This window comes from Stomoxys calcitrans, chromosome 3 (genome assembly GCF_963082655.1).
Source record: "Stomoxys calcitrans chromosome 3, idStoCalc2.1, whole genome shotgun sequence".
Taxonomy (NCBI): Eukaryota; Metazoa; Arthropoda; class Insecta; order Diptera; family Muscidae; genus Stomoxys; species Stomoxys calcitrans.
In genome coordinates, this window is record NC_081554.1 from 54,965,031 (window position 1) to 54,987,781 (window position 22,751).

Sequence of the window (22,751 nt, forward strand, 5' to 3'; positions counted from 1 at the left end):
TTCATTTCGATATTTTTTTGCATTTTTCGCGCAAGGGGTTAGCCTTTGAAAATTTTCGAGTTTCGAAGCCTGAAAATTTTTTGAGTTAAGGACGCAGAGTTGCAGTTCATGGCTTAAAGGTACTATTGGACACAGTCCCCAAAGTTATTCTTCGAAAAACAAGCTGAAAATCGAAATTTGCTTGTAGTAAAATTCGAAAATTCAAGTATGCTCGAAAGTGCCGTAACTTTTTCCAATTTTCGAATTTCGAAAAATCGATGGCAATCCTGGATTGCAAATTTGATCAGGAATCATTTGGTAAACGCGTTTCTCAAAAATTTTCATTTCGATATTTTTTTGCATTTTTCGAGCAGGGGTTAGCCTTTGAAAATTTTCGAGTTTCGAAGCCCCAAAATTTTTTGAGTTAAGGACGCAGAGTTGCAGTTCATGGCTTAAAAGTACTATTGGACACAGTCCCCAAAGTTATTCTTCGAAAAACAAGCTGAAAATCGAAATTTGCTTGTAGTAAAATTCGAAAATTCAAGTATGCTCGAAAGTGCCGTAACTTTTTCCCATTTTCGAATTTCGAAAAATCGATGGCAACCCTGGATTTCAAATTTGATCAGGAATCATTTGGTAAACGCGTTTCTCAAAAATTTTCATTTCGATATTTTTTTGCATTTTTCGAGCAATTTGCTTGTAGTAAAATTCAAAAAATTCAAGAATGTTTGAAAGTGCTGTAACTTTTTCCAATTTTCGAATTTCGAAAATGCGATGGCAACCCTGGATTGCAAATTTGATCAGGAATCATTTGGTAAACGCGTTTTTCAAAAATTTTCATTTCGATATTTTTTTGCATTTTTCGAGCAAGGGGTTAGCCTTTGAAAATTTTCGAGTTTCGAAGCCCCAAAAATTTTTGAGTTAAGGACGCAGAGTTGCAGTTCATGGCTTAAAAGTACTATTAGACACAGTCCCCAAAGTTATTCTTCGAAAAACAAGCTGAAAATCGCAGTTTTATTGTAGTGAAGTACGAAAAATTCAAGTATGCTCGAAAGTGCTGTAACTTTTTCCAATTTTCGAATTTCGAAAAATCGATGGCAACCCTGGATTAGAAATTTGATCAGGAATCATTTGGTAAACACGTTTCTCAAAAATTTTAATTTCGATATTTGTTTGCATTTTTCGAGCAAGGGGTTAGCCTTTGAAAATTTTCGAGTTTCGAAGCCTGAAAAATTTTTGAGTTAAGGACGCAGAGTTGCAGTTCATGACTAAAAAATACTATTAAACACAGTCCCCAAAGTTATTCTTCGAAAAACAAGCTGAAAATCGAAATTTGCTTGTAGTAAAATTCGAAAATTCAAGTATGCTCGAAAGTGCCGTAACTTTTTCCAATTTTCGAATTTCGAAAAATCGATGGCAACCCTGGATTAGAAATTTGATCAGGAATCATTTGGTAAACGCGTTTCTCAAAAATTTTTATTTCGATTTTTTTTTGCATTTTTCGAGCAAGGGGTTAGCCTTTGAAAATTTTCGAGTTTTGAAGCCCCAAAAATTTTTGAGTTAAGGACGCAGAGTTGCAGTTCATGGCTTAAAAGTACTATTAGACACAGTCCCCAAAGTCATTCTTCGAAAAACAAGCTGAAAATCGAAATTTGCTTGTAGTAAAATTCGAAAATTCAAGAATGTTTGAAAGTGCTGAAACTTTTTCTAATTTTCGAATTTCGAAAATGCGATGGCAACCCTGGATTGCAAATTTGATCAGGAATCATTTGGTAAACGCGTTTTTCAAAAATTTTCATTTCGATATTTTTTTGCATTTTTCGAGCAAGGGGTTAGCCTTTGAAAATTTTCGAGTTTCGAAGCCCCAAAAATTTTTGAGTTAAGGACGCAGAGTTGCAGTTCATGGCTTAAAAGTACTATTAGACACAGTCCCCAAAGTTATTCTTCGAAAAACAAGCTGAAAATCGCAGTTTTATTGTAGTGAAGTACGAAAAATTCAAGTATGCTCGAAAGTGCTGTAACTTTTTCCAATTTTCGAATTTCGAAAAATCGATGGCAACCCTGGATTAGAAATTTGATTAGGAATCATTTGGTAAACACGTTTCTCAAAAATTTTCATTTCGATTTTTTTTTGCATTTTTCGAGCAAGGGGTTAGCCTTTGAAAATTTTCGAGTTTCGAAGCCCCAAAAATTTTTGAGTTAAGGATGCAGAGTTGCAGTTCATGGATTAAAAGTACTATTAGACACAGTCCCCAGTCATTCTTCGAAAAACAAGCTGAAAATCGCAGTTTTCTTGTAGTGAAGTACGAAAAATTCAAGTATGCTCGAAAGTGCTGTAACTTTTTCCAATTTTCGAATTTCGAAAAATCGATGGCAACCCTGGATTGCACATTTGGTCAGGAATCATTTGGTAAACTCGTTTCTCAAAAATTTTCATTTCGATATTTTTTTGCATTTTTCGAGCAAGGGGTTAGCCTTTAAAAATTTTCGAGTTTCGAAGCCCCAAAAATGCTTGAGCTAAGGACGCAGAGTTGCAGTTCATGGCTTAAAAGTACTATTGGACACAGTCCCCAAAGTTATTCTGCGAAAAACAAGCTGAAAATCGAAATTTGCTTGTAGTAAAATTCGAAAATTCAAGTATGCTCGAAAGTGCCGTAACTTTTTACAATTTTCGAATTTCGAAAAATCGATGGCAACCCTGGATTAGAAATTCGATCAGGAATCATTTGGTAAACACGTTTCTCAAAAATTTTCATTTCGATATTTTTTTGCATTTTTCGAGCAAAGGGTTAGCCTTTGAAAATTTTCGAGTTTCGAAGCCCCAAAAATGCTTGAGCTAAGGACGCAGAGTTGCAGTTCATGGCTTAAAAGTACTATTAAACACAGTCCCCAAAGTTATTCTTCGAAAAACAAGCTGAAAATCGAAATTTGCTTGTAGTAAAATTCGAAAATTCAAGTATGCTCGAAAGTGCCGTAACTTTTTACAATTTTCGAATTTCGAAAAATCGATGGCAACCCTGGATTGCACATTTGGTCAGGAATCATTTGGTAAACGCGTTTCTCAAAAATTTTCATTTCGATATTTTTTTGCATTTTTCGAGCAAGGGGTTAGCCTTTAAAAATTTTCGAGTTTCGAAGCCCCAAAAATGTTTGAGCTAAGGACGCAGAGTTGCAGTTCATGGCTTAAAAGTACTATTAAACACAGTCCCCAAAGTTATTCTGCGAAAAACAAGCTGAAAATCGAAATTTGCTTGTAGTAAAATTCGAAAATTCAAGTATGTTTGAAAGTGCTGTAACTTTTTACAATTTTCGAATTTCGAAAAATCGATGGCAACCCTGGATTAGAAATTCGATCAGGAATCATTTGGTAAACACGTTTCTCAAAAATTTTCATTTCGATATTTTTTTGCATTTTTCGAGCAAGGGGTTAGCCTTTGAAATTTTTCGAGTTTCGAAGCCCCAAAATTTTTTGAGTTAAGGACGCAGAGTTGCAGTTCATGGCTTAAAAGTACTATTGGACACAGTCCCCAAAGTCATTCTTCGAAAAACAAGCTGAAAATCGCAGTTTTCTTGTAGTGAAGTACGAAAAATTTAAGTATGCTCGAAAGTGCTGTAACTTTTTCCAATTTTCGAATTTCGAAAAATCGATGGCAACCCTGGATTAGAAATTTGATTAGGAATCATTTGGTAAACACGTTTCTCAAAAATTTTCATTTCGATTTTTTTTTGCATTTTACGAGCAAGGGGTTAGCCTTTGAAAATTTTCGAGTTTCGAAGCCCCAAAATTTTTTGAGTTAAGGACGCAGAGTTGCAGTTCATGGCTTAAAAGTACTATTGGACACAGTCCCCAAAGTCATTCTTCGAAAAACAAGCTGAAAATCGCAGTTTTCTTGTAGTGAAGTACGAAAAATTCAAGTATGCTCGAAAGTGCTGTAACTTTTTCCAAATTTCCAATTTCGAAAAATCGATGGCAACCCTGGATTGCACATTTGGTCAGGAATCATTTGGTAAACGCGTTTCTCAAAAATTTTCATTTCGATATTTTTTTGCATTTTTCGAGCAAGGGGTTAGCCTTTGAAAATTTTCGAGTTTCGAAGCCCCAAAAATGCTTGAGCTAAGGACGCAGAGTTGCAGTTCATGGCTTAAAAGTACTATTAAACACAGTCCCCAAAGTTATTCTTCGAAAAACAAGCTGAAAATCGAAATTTGCTTGTAGTAAAATTCGAAAATTCAAGTATGCTCGAAAGTGCCTCAACTTTTTACAATTTTCGAATTTCGAAAAATCGATGGCAACCCTGGATTGCACATTTGGTCAGGAATCATTTGGTAAACACGTTTCTCAAAAATTTTCATTTCGATATTTTTTTGCATTTTTCGAGTAAGGGGTTAGCCTTTGAAAATTTTCGAGTTTCGAAGCCCCATAAATTTTTGTGTTAAGGACGCAGAGTTGCAGTTCATGGCTTAAAAGTACTATTGGACACAGTCCCCAAAGTTATTCTACGAAAAACAAGCTGAAAATCGAAATTTGCTTGTAGTAAAATTCGAAAATTCAAGAATGTTTGAAAGTGCCGTAACTTTTTTCAATTTTCGAATTTCGAAAAATCGATGGCAACCCTGGATTAGAAATTTGATCAGGAATTATTTGGTAAACGCGTTTCTCAAAAATTTTCATTTCGATTTTTTTGCATTTTTCGAGCAGGGGTTGTTAGCCTTTGAAAATTTTCGAGTTCCGAAGGCCCAAAAATTTTTGAGTTAAGGATGCAGAGTTACAGTTCATGGCTTAAAAGTACTATTAGACACAGTCCCCAGTCATTCTTCGAAAAACAAGCTGAAAATCGCAGTTTTCTTGTAGTGAAGTACGAAAAATACAAGTATGCTCGAAAGTGCTGTAACTTTTTCCAATTTTCCAATTTCGAAAAATCGATGGCAACCCTGGATTGCAAATTTGATCAGGAATCATTTGGTAAACGCGTTTCTCAAAAATTTTTATTTCGATTTTTTTTTGCATTTTTCGAGCAAGGGGTTAGCCTTTGAAAATTTTCGAGTTTCGAAGCCCCAAAAATTTTTGAGCTAAGGATGCAGAGTTGCAGTTCATGGCTTAAAAGTACTATTGGACACTGTCCCCAAAGTTATTCTTCGAAAAACAAGCTGAAAATCGAAATTTGCTTGTAGTAAAATTCAAAAAATTCAAGAATGTTTGAAAGTGCTGTAACTTTTTCCAATTTTCGAATTTCGAAAATGCGATGGCAACCCTGGATTGCAAATTTGATCAGGAATCATTTGGTAAACGCGTTTCTCAAAAATTTTCATTTCGATATTTTTTTGCATTTTTCGAGCAAGGGGTTAGCCTTTGAAAATTTTCGAGTTTCGAAGCCCCAAAAATTTTTGAATTAAGGACGCAGAGTTGCAGTTCATGGCTTAAAAGTAGACACAGTCCCCAAAGTTATTCTGCGAAAAACAAGCTGAAAATCGAAATTTGCTTGTAGTAAAATTCGAAAATTCAAGAATGTTTGAAAGTGCTGAAACTTTTTCTAATTTTCGAATTTCGAAAAATCGATGGCAACCCTGGATTGCAAATTTGATCAGGAATCATTTGGTAAACGCGTTTCTCAAAAATTTTTATTTCGATTTTTTTTTGCATTTTTCGAGCAAGGGGTTAGCCTTTGAAAATTTTCGAGTTTTGAAGCCCCAAAAATTTTTGAGTTAAGGACGCAGAGTTGCAGTTCATGGCTTAAAAGTACTATTAGACACAGTCCCCAAAGTCATTCTTCGAAAAACAAGCTGAAAATCGAAATTTGCTTGTAGTAAAATTCGAAAATTCAAGAATGTTTGAAAGTGCTGAAACTTTTTCTAATTTTCGAATTTCGAAAAATCGATGGCAACCCTGGATTGCAAATTTGATCAGGAATCATTTGGTAAACGCGTTTCTTAAAAATTTTCATTTCGATATTTTTTTGCATTTTTCGAGCAAGGGGTTAGCCTTTGAAAATTTTCGAGTTTCGAAGCCCCAAAAATTTTTGAATTAAGGACGCAGAGTTGCAGTTCATGGCTTAAAAGTAGACACAGTCCCCAAAGTTATTCTGCGAAAAACAAGCTGAAAATCGAAATTTGCTTGTAGTAAAATTCGAAAATTCAAGAATGTTTGAAAGTGCTGTAACTTTTTCCAATTTTCGAATTTCGAAAAATCGATGGCAACCCTGGATTGCAAATTTGATCAGGAATCATTTGGTAAACGGGTTTCTCAAAAATTTTCATTTCGATATTTTTTTTGCATTTTTCGAGCAAATTTTCGAGTTTTGAAGCCCCAAAAATTTTTGAGTTAAGGACGCAGAGTTGCAGTTCATGGCTTAAAAGTACTATTGGACACAGTCCCCAAAGCTATTCTTCGAAAAACAAGCTGAAAATCGAAATTTGCTTGTAGTAAAATTCGAAAATTCAAGAATGTTTGAAAGTGCTGTAAATTTTTCCAATTTTCGAATTTCGAAAATGCGATGGCAACCCTGGATTTCAAATTTGATCAGGAATCATCTGGTAAACGCGTTTCTCAAAAATTTTCATTTCGATATTTTTTTGCATTTTTCGAGCAAGGGGTTAGCCTTTGAAAATTTTCGAGTTTCGAAGCCTGAAAATTTTTTGAGTTTAGGACGCAGAGTTGCAGTTCATGGCTTAAAAGTACTATTAGACACAGTCCCCAAAGTTATTCTTCGAAAAACAAGCTGAAAATCGAAATTTGCTTGTAGTAAAATTCGAAAATTCAAGAATGTTTGAAAGTGCTGAAACTTTTTCTAATTTTCGAATTTATAAAAATGCGATGGCAACCCTGGATTGCAAATTTCATCAGGAATCATTTGGTAAACGCGTTTCTCAAAAATTTTCATTTCGATATTTTTTTGCATTTTTCGAGCAAGGGGTTAGCCTTTGAAAATTTTCGAGTTTCGAAGCCCCAAAAATTTTTGAGTTAAGGACGCAGAGTTGCAGTTCATGGCTTAAAAGTACTATTAGACACAGTCCCCAAAGTTATTCTTCGAAAAACAAGCTGAAAATCGAAATTTGCTTGTAGTAAAATTCGAAAATTCAAGTATGCTCGAAAGTGCCGTAACTTTTTCCAATTTTTGAATTTCGATAAATCGATGGCAACCCTGGATTAGAAATTTGATCAGGAATCATTTGGTAAACACGTTTCTAAAAAAATTTTCATTTCGATATTTTTTTGCATTTTTCGAGCAAGGGGTTAGCCTTTGAAAATTTTCGAGTTTTGAAGCCCCAAAAATTTTTGAGTTAAGGACGCAGAGTTGCAGTTCATGGCTTAAAAGTACTATTAGACACAGTCCCCAAAGTCATTCTTCGAAAAACAAGCTGAAAATCGAAATTTGCTTGTAGTAAAATTCGAAAATTCAAGAATGTTTGAAAGTGCTGAAACTTTTTCTAATTTTCGAATTTCGAAAAATCGATGGCAACCCTGGATTGCAAATTTGATCAGGAATCATTTGGTAAACGCGTTTCTTAAAAATTTTCATTTCGATATTTTTTTGCATTTTTCGAGCAAGGGGTTAGCCTTTGAAAATTTTCGAGTTTCGAAGCCCCAAAAATTTTTGAATTAAGGACGCAGAGTTGCAGTTCATGGCTTAAAAGTAGACACAGTCCCCAAAGTTATTCTGCGAAAAACAAGCTGAAAATCGAAATTTGCTTGTAGTAAAATTCGAAAATTCAAGAATGTTTGAAAGTGCTGTAACTTTTTCCAATTTTCGAATTTCGAAAAATCGATGGCAACCCTGGATTGCAAATTTGATCAGGAATCATTTGGTAAACGCGTTTCTCAAAAATTTTCATTTCGATATTTTTTTTGCATTTTTCGAGCAAATTTTCGAGTTTTGAAGCCCCAAAAATTTTTGAGTTAAGGACGCAGAGTTGCAGTTCATGGCTTAAAAGTACTATTGGACACAGTCCCCAAAGCTATTCTTCGAAAAACAAGCTGAAAATCGAAATTTGCTTGTAGTAAAATTCGAAAATTCAAGAATGTTTGAAAGTGCTGTAAATTTTTCCAATTTTCGAATTTCGAAAATGCGATGGCAACCCTGGATTTCAAATTTGATCAGGAATCATCTGGTAAACGCGTTTCTCAAAAATTTTCATTTCGATATTTTTTTGCATTTTTCGCGCAAGGGGTTAGCCTTTGAAAATTTTCGAGTTTCGAAGCCTGAAAATTTTTTGAGTTTAGGACGCAGAGTTGCAGTTCATGGCTTAAAGGTACTATTGGACACAGTCCCCAAAGTTATTCTTCGAAAAACAAGCTGAAAATCGCAGTTTTATTGTAGTGAAGTACGAAAAATTCAAGTATGCTCGAAAGTGCTGTAACTTTTTCCAATTTTCGAATTTCGAAAAATCGATGGCAACCCTGAATTAGAAATTTGATCAGGAATCATTTGGTAAACACGTTTCTCAAAAATTTTCATTTCGATATTTTTTTGCATTTTTCGCGCAAGGGGTTAGCCTTTGAAAATTTTCGAGTTTCGAAGACCCCAAAAATGCTTGAGCTAAGGACGCAGAGTTGCAGTTCATGGCTTAAAAGTACTATTAAACACAGTCCCCAAAGTTATTCTGCGAAAAACAAGCTGAAAATCGAAATTTGCTTGTAGTAAAATTCGAAAATTCAAGTATGCTCGAAAGTGCCGTAACTTTTTCCAATTTTCGAATTTCGAAAAATCGATGGCAATCCTGGATTGCAAATTTGATCAGGAATCATTTGGTAAACGCGTTTCTCAAAAATTTTCATTTCGATATTTTTTTGCATTTTTCGAGCAGGGGTTAGCCTTTGAAAATTTTCGAGTTTCGAAGCCCCAAAATTTTTTGAGTTAAGGACGCAGAGTTGCAGTTCATGGCTTAAAAGTACTATTGGACACAGTCCCCAAAGTTATTCTTCGAAAAACAAGCTGAAAATCGAAATTTGCTTGTAGTAAAATTCGAAAATTCAAGTATGCTCGAAAGTGCCGTAACTTTTTCCCATTTTCGAATATCGAAAAATCGATGGCAACCCTGGATTTCAAATTTGATCAGGAATCATTTGGTAAACGCGTTTCTCAAAAATTTTCATTTCGATATTTTTTTGCATTTTTCGAGCAATTTGCTTGTAGTAAAATTCAAAAAATTCAAGAATGTTTGAAAGTGCTGTAACTTTTTCCAATTTTCGAATTTCGAAAATGCGATGGCAACCCTGGATTGCAAATTTGATCAGGAATCATTTGGTAAACGCGTTTTTCAAAAATTTTCATTTCGATATTTTTTTGCATTTTTCGAGCAAGGGGTTAGCCTTTGAAAATTTTCGAGTTTCGAAGCCTGAAAATTTTTTGAGTTTAGGACGCAGAGTTGCAGTTCATGGCTTAAAAGTACTATTGGACACAGTCCCCAAAGCTATTCTTCGAAAAACAAGCTGAAAATCGAAATTTGCTTGTAGTAAAATTCGAAAATTCAAGAATGTTTGAAAGTGCTGTAAATTTTTCCAATTTTCGAATTTCGAAAATGCGATGGCAACCCTGGATTTCAAATTTGATCAGGAATCATCTGGTAAACGCGTTTCTCAAAAATTTTCATTTCGATATTTTTTTGCATTTTTCGAGCAAGGGGTTAGCCTTTGAAAATTTTCGAGTTTCGAAGCCTGAAAATTTTTTGAGTTTAGGACGCAGAGTTGCAGTTCATGGCTTAAAAGTACTATTAGACACAGTCCCCAAAGTTATTCTTCGAAAAACAAGCTGAAAATCGAAATTTGCTTGTAGTAAAATTCGAAAATTCAAGAATGTTTGAAAGTGCTGAAACTTTTTCTAATTTTCGAATTTATAAAAATGCGATGGCAACCCTGGATTGCAAATTTCATCAGGAATCATTTGGTAAACGCGTTTCTCAAAAATTTTCATTTCGATATTTTTTTGCATTTTTCGAGCAAGGGGTTAGCCTTTGAAAATTTTCGAGTTTCGAAGCCCCAAAAATTTTTGAGTTAAGGACGCAGAGTTGCAGTTCATGGCTTAAAAGTACTATTAGACACAGTCCCCAAAGTTATTCTTCGAAAAACAAGCTGAAAATCGAAATTTGCTTGTAGTAAAATTCGAAAATTCAAGTATGCTCGAAAGTGCCGTAACTTTTTCCAATTTTTGAATTTCGATAAATCGATGGCAACCCTGGATTAGAAATTTGATCAGGAATCATTTGGTAAACACGTTTCTAAAAAAATTTTCATTTCGATATTTTTTTGCATTTTTCGAGCAAGGGGTTAGCCTTTGAAAATTTTCGAGTTTTGAAGCCCCAAAAATTTTTGAGTTAAGGACGCAGAGTTGCAGTTCATGGCTTAAAAGTACTATTAGACACAGTCCCCAAAGTCATTCTTCGAAAAACAAGCTGAAAATCGAAATTTGCTTGTAGTAAAATTCGAAAATTCAAGAATGTTTGAAAGTGCTGAAACTTTTTCTAATTTTCGAATTTCGAAAAATCGATGGCAACCCTGGATTGCAAATTTGATCAGGAATCATTTGGTAAACGCGTTTCTTAAAAATTTTCATTTCGATATTTTTTTGCATTTTTCGAGCAAGGGGTTAGCCTTTGAAAATTTTCGAGTTTCGAAGCCCCAAAAATTTTTGAATTAAGGACGCAGAGTTGCAGTTCATGGCTTAAAAGTAGACACAGTCCCCAAAGTTATTCTGCGAAAAACAAGCTGAAAATCGAAATTTGCTTGTAGTAAAATTCGAAAATTCAAGAATGTTTGAAAGTGCTGTAACTTTTTCCAATTTTCGAATTTCGAAAAATCGATGGCAACCCTGGATTGCAAATTTGATCAGGAATCATTTGGTAAACGCGTTTCTCAAAAATTTTAATTTCGATATTTTTTTTGCATTTTTCGAGCAAATTTTCGAGTTTTGAAGCCCCAAAAATTTTTGAGTTAAGGACGCAGAGTTGCAGTTCATGGCTTAAAAGTACTATTGGACACAGTCCCCAAAGCTATTCTTCGAAAAACAAGCTGAAAATCGAAATTTGCTTGTAGTAAAATTCGAAAATTCAAGAATGTTTGAAAGTGCTGTAAATTTTTCCAATTTTCGAATTTCGAAAATGCGATGGCAACCCTGGATTTCAAATTTGATCAGGAATCATCTGGTAAACGCGTTTCTCAAAAATTTTCATTTCGATATTTTTTTGCATTTTTCGAGCAAGGGGTTAGCCTTTGAAAATTTTCGAGTTTCGAAGCCTGAAAATTTTTTGAGTTTAGGACGCAGAGTTGCAGTTCATGGCTTAAAGGTACTATTGGACACAGTCCCCAAAGTTATTCTTCGAAAAACAAGCTGAAAATCGCAGTTTTATTGTAGTGAAGTACGAAAAATTCAAGTATGCTCGAAAGTGCTGTAACTTTTTCCAATTTTCGAATTTCGAAAAATCGATGGCAACCCTGAATTAGAAATTTGATCAGGAATCATTTGGTAAACACGTTTCTCAAAAATTTTCATTTCGATATTTTTTTGCATTTTTCGCGCAAGGGGTTAGCCTTTGAAAATTTTCGAGTTTCGAAGCCTGAAAATTTTTTGAGTTAAGGACGCAGAGTTGCAGTTCATGGCTTAAAGGTACTATTGGACACAGTCCCCAAAGTTATTCTTCGAAAAACAAGCTGAAAATCGAAATTTGCTTGTAGTAAAATTCGAAAATTCAAGTATGCTCGAAAGTGCCGTAACTTTTTCCAATTTTCGAATTTCGAAAAATCGATGGCAATCCTGGATTGCAAATTTGATCAGGAATCATTTGGTAAACGCGTTTCTCAAAAATTTTCATTTCGATATTTTTTTGCATTTTTCGAGCAGGGGTTAGCCTTTGAAAATTTTCGAGTTTCGAAGCCCCAAAATTTTTTGAGTTAAGGACGCAGAGTTGCAGTTCATGGCTTAAAAGTACTATTGGACACAGTCCCCAAAGTTATTCTTCGAAAAACAAGCTGAAAATCGAAATTTGCTTGTAGTAAAATTCGAAAATTCAAGTATGCTCGAAAGTGCCGTAACTTTTTCCCATTTTCGAATTTCGAAAAATCGATGGCAACCCTGGATTTCAAATTTGATCAGGAATCATTTGGTAAACGCGTTTCTCAAAAATTTTCATTTCGATATTTTTTTGCATTTTTCGAGCAATTTGCTTGTAGTAAAATTCAAAAAATTCAAGAATGTTTGAAAGTGCTGTAACTTTTTCCAATTTTCGAATTTCGAAAATGCGATGGCAACCCTGGATTGCAAATTTGATCAGGAATCATTTGGTAAACGCGTTTTTCAAAAATTTTCATTTCGATATTTTTTTGCATTTTTCGAGCAAGGGGTTAGCCTTTGAAAATTTTCGAGTTTCGAAGCCCCAAAAATTTTTGAGTTAAGGACGCAGAGTTGCAGTTCATGGCTTAAAAGTACTATTAGACACAGTCCCCAAAGTTATTCTTCGAAAAACAAGCTGAAAATCGCAGTTTTATTGTAGTGAAGTACGAAAAATTCAAGTATGCTCGAAAGTGCTGTAACTTTTTCCAATTTTCGAATTTCGAAAAATCGATGGCAACCCTGGATTAGAAATTTGATCAGGAATCATTTGGTAAACACGTTTCTCAAAAATTTTAATTTCGATATTTGTTTGCATTTTTCGAGCAAGGGGTTAGCCTTTGAAAATTTTCGAGTTTCGAAGCCTGAAAAATTTTTGAGTTAAGGACGCAGAGTTGCAGTTCATGACTAAAAAATACTATTAAACACAGTCCCCAAAGTTATTCTTCGAAAAACAAGCTGAAAATCGAAATTTGCTTGTAGTAAAATTCGAAAATTCAAGTATGCTCGAAAGTGCCGTAACTTTTTCCAATTTTCGAATTTCGAAAAATCGATGGCAACCCTGGATTAGAAATTTGATCAGGAATCATTTGGTAAACACGTTTCTCAAAAATTTTCATTTTGATATTTTTTTTGCATTTTTCGAGCAAGGGGTTAGCCTTTGAAAATTTTGAAGTTTCGAAGCCTCAAAAATTTTTGAGTTAAGGACGCAGAGTTGCAGGTCATGGCTTAAAAGTACTATTAGACACAGTCCCCAAAGTTATTCTTCGAAAAACAAGCTGAAAATCGCAGTTTACTTGTAGTGAAGTACGAAAAATTCAAGTATGCTCGAAAGTGCTGTAACTTTTTCCAATTTTCGAATTTCGAAAATGGGATGGCAACCCTGGATTAGAAATTTGATCAGGAATCATTTGGTAAACGCGTATCTCAAAAATTTTCATTTCGATATTTTTTTGCATTTTTCGAGCAAGGGGTTAGCCTTTGAAAATTTTCGAGTTTCGAAGCCCCAAAAATTTGTGAGTTAAGGACGCAGAGTTGCAGTTCATGGCTTAAAAGTACTATTGGACACAGTCCCCAAAGTTATTCTTCGAAAAACAAGCTGAAAATCGAAATTTGCTTGTAGTAAAATTCGAAAATTCAAGAATGTTTGAAAGTGCTGTAACTTTTTCCAATTTTCAAATTTCGAAAATGCGATGGCAACCCTGGATTGCAAATTTGAACAGGAATAATTTGGTAAACGCGTTTCTCAAAAATTTTCATTTCGATATTTTTTTGCATTTTTCGAGCAAGGGGTTAGCCTTTGAAAATTTTCGAGTTTCGAAGCCCCAAAAATTTTTGAGTTAAGGGCGCAGAGTTGCAGTTCATGGCTTAAAAGTACTATTAGACACAGTCCCCAAAGTTATTCTTCGAAAAACAAGCTGAACGCATCGCACCACCACACACCCGCACCATTATATTGACCTCTTTTATCATACTCTTTCTCCCGCACTCTCACCATTAACATACCCACCTATGGCTTTGTATTCACACAAATAACGGATGCTTAAGTAAAAAAGATTAAATAATTTGCTATGTTTCTGCTTCTTTTTCTTTTATTGAAAACTAATATGGTTGAAAAGTCTTCTGACCAAAGACGAAACGCGTCGTATAGTGGTTGGTGTGTGTTGCTATTTTTGGCTTTCCTTTTCTATTTGCATCTCCGATCATTGAGCTCGTCCCGAAAGAGAAACAAACAAGAATTGTAAAATTTGATGATCTCGCCCTAACAAGCAAAGGAATTTGAGAAAACTAATTTATTTTCATGGATTTTTTTATCGGAAAATTCATATACATTCCATTCAGCAGTTTGGCCGTTATATGTACACCAAACTCGCATTTATACAACCCTTTGTCGTTTAATAATGTAATATATTAATATCTCTGAAAAATATCTTTCGATTCACGCCAATTACATTAAAACTCATTCCGCAGTTTGGCCGCAATATGTACCACAAACGGGGTTTTATAAAACCCATCTACTTCATATGATCTGTAGTTACATTGTTGTGCAGCCTCGCAAAACATATTCAAACAACAACAAAAATGGAAATGCCTCGCATGCCATAGCTGATGGCAGACCTACATGCGAAGTAGGGCCACGCACAACACACCCCCACAACAACCTCATCTTAATAGTCATACTCTTTCTCTGGCACCATTTGTTTCTCTTACTCTCACCACTAATACTTCCACCTAGGGCTTTGCATTCACACCCTTGACGAATGCTTTACAAAAAAAAAAACCAACAACAATTTGCACATCACACCTCCACAACGAGCTCTCCTTAATAGTCATACTCTTTCTCTGGCACCATTTGTTTCTCTTACTCTCACCACTAATACTTCCACCTAGGGCTTTGCATTTACACCTATGATGAAAGCTTTACAAAAAAAAAACCAACAACAATTTGCACATCACACCTCCACAACAACCTTTCCTTAATAGTCATACTCTTTCTCTGGCACCATTTGTTTCTCTTACACTTACCACTAATACTCCCACCTAGGGCTTTGCATTTACACCCATGACGAATGCTTTACAAAAAAAAAAACCAACAACAATTTGCCCATCACACCTCCACAAGAACCTTTCCTTAATAGTCATACTCTTTCTCTCGCACCATTTGTTTCTCTTACTCTCACCACTAATACTACCATCTAGGGCTTTGCATTTACACCTATGACGAATGCTTTAGAAAAAAACCAACAACAATTTGCTGTGTTTATGCTTCTTCTCCTCTTATTGAAAACTAATTCCTCATTTTCATGGTTCTTCTTGAAGGGAAGATAATTTTGAGATGAATATGTGGTGTCGTTTATCTTGAAAAATATTTTTCGATTGAAGCCAATTTCATTAAAATTCATGTGCCGTAATATGTGCCACAAAAATGCCTTTTCTAAATCCTTGGCCGTTTAATAATATAAAGGGTGATTTTTTTGAGGTTAGGATTTTCATGCATTAGTATTTGACAGATCACGTGGGATTTCAGACATGGTGTCAAAGAGAAAGATGCTCAGTATGCTTTGACATTTCATCATGAATAGACTTACTAACGAGCAACGCTTGCAAATCATTGAATTTTATTACCAAAATCAGTGTTCGGTTCGAAATGTGTTCATTCACCGTAACGTTGCGTCCAACAGCATCTTTGAAAAAATACGGTCCAATGATTCCACCAGCGTACAAACCACACCAAACAGTGCATTTTTCGGGATGCATGGGCAGTTCTTGAACGGCTTCTGGTTGCTCTTCACTCCAAATGCGGCAATTTTGCTTATTTACGTAGCCATTCAACCAGAAATGAGCCTCATCGCTGAACAAAATTTGTCAAAATTTGAACACATTTCGAACCGAACACTGATTTTGGTAATAAAATTCAATGATTTGCAAGCGTTGCTCGTTAGTAAGTCTATTCATGATGAAATGTCAAAGCATACTGAGCATCTTTCTCTTTGACACCATGTCTGAAATCCCACGTGATCTGTCAAATACTAATGCATGAAAATCCTAACCTCAAAAAAATCACCCTTTATATAACATAAGGTAGGTATGGCGTATTTTATAGACAGCTTCACCTAAATTTTGCATTTCCTTACCTTGTTTTTAAAATAAAAAACCTTTTGAATATTTTTTTATGTTTCACACACAGTTTATTTTGTTTTTTTTTATTTTTTTTTATCTTTTTATAGGTACACATTTATATCAACAAAATCTTTCAAATTTGTTTAAGTTCTTCATTGTTTCTTTTTTTTTGGTTTTTAAATGAAAAATAATTATTGATGCAAAATACATTAATTTAAAAAAAAGTATATAAGTTTTATTTTTTCATACTCTCATTTTTTACAATATTCGTATCATTTCAATTTGACTAAAATCATTTGACTAACTAGAGGAGCTGCTTGATGCACATTTAAATTCAGTTTTTAATCTTAAAATTGATGCAAATATTTCTGTTGGTCTTCATAAAAAAAAAACAATTTCAAAAATAATAAAAGTCGATGCTTTTGTTTATTTTCCTTACGAGTTTTCTTAAGCCTAACTATAACCAAATTAAATGAAAAAAAATAATAAAAAAATCTTATCACTTATTGTATTTTTGGGATTGGGGTATTTTTGTTTTCCTAAATTTTATTTATTTTTTTTCATATACATATACATATAAAAAATCCTGTTTAAAAAAGGTACATTGATATATTTTTTTTTATTTTCTAATAAACATTGATGTTGATGCTTTGTTTTTGTTTTTCTTTTGTTACATTCCATTCCATTATTAAGCTTAACAATTCTCAGTTTCTTTGTGGGTGAAATTTTCATTTTTGTTTATATTTTACAGCAAAATTTTGTGTAAATCGAAAAGTTATTCAAATGTAATTTTATTACATTTAAATGTAGAAATTTAATGGAATTAATTTTTAGTGCTACTATTTTACTTTTTGGTTACATGGCAGGAGGGGGAGACGACCGCAAATAAGCACTTTTATGGGCTATAGTTTTAAATGGAAACAGCAGAATTCGGTCACACATACAGTAACCCCAAATGCTTTATTTCAAAAGTTCAATGTTGGGGATCAGCTGCTTAACCCTTAAAAGATATGGGAAATTGCGTTGATAGAAACACTTCTGCACGAGTATAAGGATCCATGTGTAAAAATGTATCTCTCTTCTAGAATCATCGAAAAAATATTATTTGAACCGTAAAGTGAATTTCTCATTTTTCTACGCACCTCATCTTGCCCCAAAGACATCATGAGGGAACAGTGGGGAGACTTCTCGTATATCTGTTAGAGCTGTCCTATTCAAGATTTAGCTCAATGGAGTAAAACCTAAATAAAGACTGAGTTTTTTTACAAATGTCGGATTTAGCATTTAGTGAAAGCACGCCCACCTATGACATATGTTGATGATGTTCTCGCCTGATATATGGTTTTCTGGGTTTTCCATAAACAGGTAATGTTGGAAGAGGGATTTTTCGCACTATATCTTTATATGGATCCCATATAGAAAGATCCCTTATAACTTGAGCACACAGAAGCCAAATGAGTTGAAGACAGGGGGATAAACGATGTTCAGGGAAATAAAACATAATGGGTAACCTGAGTTATAAGTTCTCCTGATCACATGCAAATGCAAATTTTCCCATGAACATTCCATTAAGGAACCGGGGAAAGCTTCTCACATAATGATAAGTGCTGTCCGATTCTAGTTCTAAGCTCAATAAAAAGGGGCCATCTTTTCCGAGTCTGAACGGTGTGACGCAGTGCGACACCTCTTTGGGGAGAAGTTTTTACATGGCTGCCATACCATTTTGACAAATGGTATAGTACCTCACAAATGTCCCCAATGTTTTAGAAGGCGAATAACCACCGCTAAAAATTTCATCTGACGCTCTCGCCAGGATTCGAATCCAGGCGTTTAGCGTCATATGTGGCCATGCTGCTAACCTCTGCGGTACGGTGGCCTGATTTCAACATACATGACATCATTGTACCAAATCATTGTGACTTTATATCTTTAAAATCCATAAACGACCAAATATGCACACTATGCCAGATAATGGAAAAGACATTGGAGAAACAAATGGACAACTTCTCATTATATCCCATTTTTATCAGTGTGCCTTTATATCTGGCTAAGATTCTTAAAAATAGTGAAATAGAGTAAGGAGGCCAAAGCTTTGATGGAGAATGGGTAACTTGTTGATAGAAATTGGAGAAGAAGGACCGAAGACCCGTAGAAATTTCATAGTATTATGCCATTTAAACTAATTGCGATATCATTAAATGGATCTGTAGGGATTATTCAGCACTTTCAAGCAGAAATAGCATTTTGGAAATCGGACCACAAGTAAAGTTTTGACAGCCCGAAAAATTTCTCCAAATGCCAAGGTGACCATTTGTAGGAGCCTGCCAAAAGGTGCCCAGACCACCTGGGGCATGATCTCGTTTACATCAGCTCCAACAATTTCAAAGTGACGGGTACACTAATTTCGTTATTCCGTTTGTAACACATAGAAATTTAGATCTGAGACCTAACAAATAAAAACGTGCTAAGTGCGGCCGGGCCGAATAATGGGTACCCACCACCATGGACTCCGCTAAGAATATACCCTTATTAACTGAGTTTGTATTTGAATTATTTTGTAGCAATCAAATCAGGTATTGATTGAGGCTCAATGGTCTTAGTAGTCATATATCGGTACTTAGGGGGGCCTATAACACCATAATGACCAATTCGGATCAAACGTGGGACTGTTGTTCTAAGGGTAAAAGGGTAAAATTTCAACCAAATCAGGTGAAAATTAAGGCTTCGAGGGGATCAAGAAGTCAAAATCGAGGATCGGTATATACGATTCGGATCGTACTTGTCATAGATTTTTAAAGTCACAACACAAGTCTTTGTTTGAAATTTCAACAAAATCGGATAAAAATTTTGGCTTCTAAGGGTTAAAGAAGTCAAATCCGGGGATCGGTTTATATGGAGACTATATCTGTTTATAGACCGATTCGAATCATACTTGGCATGGATATTGAAAGTCATAACACAAGTCTTTGTTCTAAATTTCAGCCAAATCGGATGAAAATTGAGGCTTCTAAGGGTTGAAGAAGTCAAATTAGGGGATCGGTTTGTATGGGGACTATATCTGTTTATAGACCGATTCGGATCATACTTGGCATGGATGTTGGAAGTTAAAATACAAGTCTTTGTTCTAAATTTCAGCCAAATCGGATGAAAATTGAGGCTCCTAAGGGTTCAAGAAGTCAAATCAGGGGTTCGGTTTGTATGGGGACTATATCTGTTTATAGACCGATTCGGATCATATTTGGCATGGTTATTGAAAGTCATAACAAAGGTCTTTGTTCCAAATTTCAGCCAAATCGGATGAAAATTGAGGCTTATAAGGGTTCAAGAAGTCAAATCCGGGCATCGGTTTGTATGAAGGCTACATCTGTTTATAGACCTATTCGGATCATACTTGGCATGGATGTTGGAAGTTAAAACACAAGTCTTGGTTCCAAATTTTAGCCAAATCCGATAAAAATTGAGGCTTATATGGGCTAAAAAATCAAATCGGAGGATAGGTTTATATGGGGCCTATACCCAATTCTGAACTTATATGGCCCATTTGCGCCTATATGGAACTGGTATGGAAATTTTGCAAAGAAGTATCTGTGCAAAATTTCAAGGTGCTAGCTTTACGCGTTCTACCGCCTTCGTTATTTCGACAGACGGTCATGGCTAGATCGACTCAGAGTGTCGAGACGATCCAGAATATATACACTTTATGGGGTCGTAGGTCAATATCCGAGGTGTTATTGGGTTGCCCAAAAAGTAATTGCGGATTTTTTATATAGTCGGCGTTGACAAATTTTTTCACAGCTTGTGACTCTGTAATTGCATTCTTTCTTCTGTCAGTTATCAGCTGTTACTTTTAGCTTGCTTTAGAAAAAAAGTGTAAAAAAAGTATATTTGATTAAAGTTCATTCTAAGTTTTATTAAAAATGCATTTACTTTCTTTTAACAAATCGGCAATTACTTTTTGGGCTACCCAATACAAATGGAATAACTATAGATTAGTATTTCCCCATCCTATGGTTGTGGGTATAACAAAGTATACATAATCTTGATGGTATTGACGTTCTAAGTCCATTTAGCCCTGGTCGTCCGTCTGTATGTCGAAAGCACGCTAACTTTCGAAGGAGTAAAGCGAAACGCTTGAAATTTTGCACAAATACTTCTTAATAGTGCCGATCGGTTGAGATTGTAAATGGGCCAAATTGATCCATGTTTTTGTATAGCTGTCATCTAAACCAATCTCGATTCTTGACTTCTTGAGCTTCCAGAGGGCGCAATTCTTATCACATTGTGTTTTGTTTCGTCTTCTAACAATTATGCCAAGTATCGTCATAATCGGTTTATAACCTGACATAGTTCCCATATTAATCGATCTCCCGATTCTTATTCGAATTGGCTAAAATTTTGCTCAATGACTTTCACTATGGTCTCCAACTTCCAAATCAAGTATGGTCAGAATCGGTCCACAACCTGATATAGCTATACCAGCATTGCAAATTTTATCTGTTATCCTTTGTTGAGCTATAAAGAGATACGGGACAAAAAACTTGACAAGTGCGTTCTATTGTGGAGCGTATATATTGGGTTGCCCAAAAAGTAATTGCGGATTTTTTAAAAGAAAGTAAATGTATTCTAATAAAGCTTGGAATGAACTTTAATCAAATATACTTCTTTACACTTTTTTTCTAAAGCAAGCTAAAAGTAACAGCTGATAACTGACAGAAGAAAGAATGAAATGAAAATTTTTCAACGCCGACTATATGAAAAATCCGCAATTACTTTTTGGGCAACAATAAGATTTGGTTTGGTTACGCGAACTTAGCACGCTTTTACCGGCTTTTGTTCTAATTTTTTTTAATACCCATCGCCATAGGATGGGAGTATAATAATGTTCCGTTGGTAACACCTCAAAATATTCCTCTAAGACCCCATAAAGTATATGTATATCGTGATCGTCTCGACGTTCTGAGTCGATCTAGCCATGTCCGTCCGTCCGTCACGATAGCGGTCGAACGCATAGTTTTTCGCTTGAAATTTTCCACAAATACTTAATATTTATGTAGGTCGTTGGGGATTGCAAATGGGTTCAGATTTAGACATAGCTCCCATATAAACCAAACTCTCGATTTGACTTCTTAAGCCCCTGAAAGTCGCAACTTTTATCCGATTCGATTAAAGAACGCTAACTTCCGAAGGAGTAATGCTAGCCGCATGAAATTTTGCACGAATACTTCTTATTAGTATAGGTCGATTGGGATTGTAAATGGGCCATATCGGTCCATGTTTTGATATTGCTGCCATGTAAAACGATCTGGGATCTTGGGTTCTTGAGCCGCTAAAGGAAGCAATTCTTATCCGATTTGGCTGACATTTTGCAAGAAGTGTTTTGTTATGACTTCCATTTAAACCGATCTTGAATCTTGACTTTTTGAGTCACTAGAGGGCGCAATTCTTATCCGATTTGACTGCTGTTTTGCACGAATTGTTTTGTTATGCCTTCCACCAATTGTGTTAAGTATGGTTCAAATCGATCCATAACCTCATATATAGCTGATATATAAACCGCTCTTGCATCTTGACTTTTTGAGCCACTAGAGGGCGCAATTCTTATCGGATTTCGCTGAAATTTAGCATTGGGTGTTTTGTTATGAATTTCACCAACTGTGCCAAGTATGGGTGAAATCAGTCCATAACCTGATGTAGCTGCCATATAAACCGATCTTGGATCTTGACGTCTTGAGTCACTAGAGGGCGCAATTCTTATCCGATTTGGCTGAAATTTTGCAAGAAGTGTTTTGTTATGACTTTCAACAGTTGATCCAAATATGGTTTTAATTGGTTCATAACCTGATATAGCTGCCATATAAACCGATTTGGGATCTTGTCTTCTGGAGCATCTAGAGGTCGCAATTCCCATCCGATTTGGTTGAAATTTTGCAAGAAGTGTTTTGTTATGACTTCCATATAAACCGATCTTGAATCTTGACTTTTTGAGTCACTAGAGGGCGCAATTCTTATCCGATTTGACTGCTGTTTTGCACGAATTGTTTTGTTATGCCTTCCACCAATTGTGTTAAGTATGGTTCAAATCGATCCATAACCTGATATAGCTGATATATAAACCGCTCTTGCATCTTGACTTCTTGAGCCACTAGAGGGCGCAATTCTTATCGGATTTCGCTGAAATTTAGCATTGGGTGTTTTGTTATGAATTTCACCAACTGTGCCAAGTATGGGTGAAATCAGTCCATAACCTGATGTAGCTGCCATATAAACCGATTTGGGATCTAGACTTCTTGAGCCTCTAGAGGTCGCAATTATAATCCGATTTGGCTGAAATTTTATACAATGGCTGCTCCCATGACCTTCAACATACGCGTCCAATATGGTCTGAATCGGTCTATAGCCTGATACAGCTCCCATATAAACCGATCTCCCTAATTTACTTCTTCAGCCCCTAAAGGGCGCAATTCTTATTCGAATTGGCTGATGATGATTGATGATATGTCAATTCATTTTCGAATGCGCCTTACAAAAATATAAACTTCAAAATAAATATTTTTTAAATATTTAGTTTTTTGTGTTTATTGTAGTTATGATTCTTAAACTTAGATTATATGATGACACGCGTCTAACAACCTTAATCGCTATAAGCTTCACTCAGGAAACTTAGGTCCCTTGTGTCGCCCCAAAAAAGATTGAAAAAGCGCAGAAGAACCAAAATATAATTAAGGTCAGTACGGCCAGGCGGACTGGAAAGTTTTCTCTGAAGATAATTTAGACCTAAAAAAGGTGTTCCTTTAGCCATAATCCTACACCTGCCCCCGCAATTTCTGGACAATG